Source organism: Alosa sapidissima, chromosome 10 (assembly GCF_018492685.1).
Source record: "Alosa sapidissima isolate fAloSap1 chromosome 10, fAloSap1.pri, whole genome shotgun sequence".
NCBI classification, from domain to species: Eukaryota; Metazoa; Chordata; class Actinopteri; order Clupeiformes; family Clupeidae; genus Alosa; species Alosa sapidissima.
The window spans coordinates 37,784,994-37,787,493 of NC_055966.1; the positions used below are offsets into that span (position 1 = coordinate 37,784,994).

Genomic DNA, 2,500 nt, shown 5'->3' on the forward strand with positions numbered 1-2,500 from the left:
AGACTAGGCCTATCATTATTTTTTACTCTTATGATTATGAGACAATAGCCTACACTTTGAAATGGGTCTTACATTTTCCATTTTGGGGGCACTGACTCTGCCGTGACTCTCCTGTTCCTACACTGAACTGATTTAGTTCGTGAGAAAAGAGATAAAAAGGCCGCCTACACTGAAAACTGATTGGTTGATTTAGCAAAACAGGCCAATCAGGATGCTCTCTGTCTTGGCTGCGCTCAGACACACACGCACCACCCCTCTCTCTCCCCTGTCGTGTGCGCGCTACACTCAGATGCACTCGTGATTTGAAGTCTTGGTCTTGCGTGCGCGCTCTTGAGCGCTCACTCTAGATTGTGGGAGATTTTATATAATTTGCGGGCATCAGGGAGCCGCTATCAATATGCGGGAGACTCCCGGAACTTCCGGGAGACTTGGGATGTCTGCACACATCACAGTCTGAGATGTTTAACACAACAATCTTAGTGGTCAGCAAGCAGAAAAAGGCATTTAACTAATACACCAGCTAATAATTACTATTAAACTACCACACCAGCTAATAATTAACTATTAAACTACCACACCAGCTAATAATTACTATTAATCTACCACACCAGCTAATAATTAATATTGAACTACCACACCAGCTAATAATTACTATTAAATCCACTGTAGTGGTCTGTGTGTAATAGCAACATATGTATTACATAAACTGGTCACATTTATAGATGGTACAAAAAGGAAGTTATAGCAGAAGACTAGACCATATTACTGAACCATGTAATGAATATTAGCTAAGTTGAAGCTAAACAAATTCTGCTAAAAATTTAAACATGTCTTGGTACTTTTGCTAGCCAGGGTGAACTCAGACGAACTTGTTAGCAAATTTGAATTTGCTCTGCAGGTTGGTCTGAAGAGGAGCCCATTGACGTCTGTTTTCAGATTCACCAAAAACCCAGGAATGTGTATTTTCTTTGGAATTGAGTAAACAACTCCATTTAAAATCTTTGTTTACAAAAAGGTATGTTTGCTGCACTTCTGAAACGATTTGGTAGAATAAATTTAAGTTTAATTTCACTTCTGGTTATGCCTGTGGAAACAAATTCAAATGTGCTAACAGGTTCGCCTGGTTCCACCCAGGCTACATACTTGCTGACTGGTAAGATGGTGAGCATTAAAGTATTCACTGCTGAAGATGGTGAGCATTAAAGTATTCACTGCTAAATGGTATGATGGTAAGCATTAAAGTATTCACTGCTGAAGATGGTGAGCATTAAAGTATTCACTGCTGACTGGTAAGATGGTGAGCATTAATGTATTCACTGCTGAAGATGGTGAGCATTAAAGTATTCACTGCTAAATGGTATGATGGTGAGCATTAATGTATTCACTGCTGAAGATGGTGAGCATTAAAGTATTCACTGCTGACTGGTAAGACGGTGAGCATTAAAGTATTCACTGCTGACTGGTAAGATGGTGAGCATTAAAGTATTCACTGGTGCACCATTTTCAGTGGAAGTACACAGTTACTTTGCAGAACCTCCTTTAAGATGCACTGCCATTCATTTATTAATTCATCTATCTGTTCATTCAATCATCCATCTATTGATACATCCACCCCTCCATCCATCCCTCCATCCTCCATCCACCCCTCCACCCCCTCCATCCCTCCATCCACCCCTCCCTCCATTCCTCTACAGTAGCAGTGTCCTTCAGCCAGTGCTGTCTGCTGCAGTGTTTATCTCTGAGATGACTTGCCCACTCACATATTTTTCTTTATCCTCTGAATTTATCAGTGTCCTTGGGTCGCTAGTATTAAGCAAAAGTGTATAGGTGTTTTTATCAGAAGATATTTTATATGTTTCTTGCCCTGTGTGTGTGTGTGTCCATTTGAGTGTGACCTGCAAACGGAATATATTGGGCAACAGTGGGCAGCAGCACTATGTGAATGGAAGTTGCCAACTGAGCTGTGAAACTGGGACTAGAGAAGGGAATAGGGAATAGACTCCCTCTGTTCTAAAGCTTGCAGTCTGTTGTTAAGGGATTTATGCGAATGCATACAATCATCTGCTTGCCTCTGTGTGTGGTGTGTGTGTGTGTGTGTGTGTGCATGTGCGTGTGTGCGTGTGTGTGTGTGCGCGCGCGCGCACGTGTGTGTGTGTGTGTGTGCATGCGTGTGCATGCGTGTGTGTGTTTGTGTGCGCGTGTGTGTGTTTGTATATTTGTGTTTGTGTCTCTACGTGCATGTGTGTGTTTATGTGCGTGTGTGCGTGTGTGTGTGTGTGTGTGTGTTTATGTGTGTGTGTATGTGTGTGTGTGCATGCATCAATTCAGCATAGCCTTTAAGCCTGGCACTGAAATGAATTAGCCCCATTATGCTGAACTCAGTAAGGGCAGGAGCAGCATAATGCTGTGATTCTGAACAAACAAACATGCTGCTCTGCTTTCATATGGCCCACTCACCCTACTCACACACTCACCTACTCACTCACCCTACTCACCCACA

At 42.4% G+C, this 2,500-nt stretch overlaps 1 protein-coding gene and 1 long non-coding RNA gene across 2 annotated transcripts in view; one reads left to right on the top strand and one right to left on the bottom strand.

Moving 5' to 3' along the window:
- Positions 1–2,500, top strand: part of iglon5 (IgLON family member 5) — a 206,592-nt gene that overhangs the window by 137,518 nt on the left and 66,574 nt on the right. The gene's annotated exons all lie outside the window — the stretch shown is intronic.
- The window catches only part of LOC121720753, a 20,862-nt gene that overhangs the window by 17,950 nt on the left and 412 nt on the right, over positions 1–2,500 (bottom strand). The window lies entirely within an intron of this gene.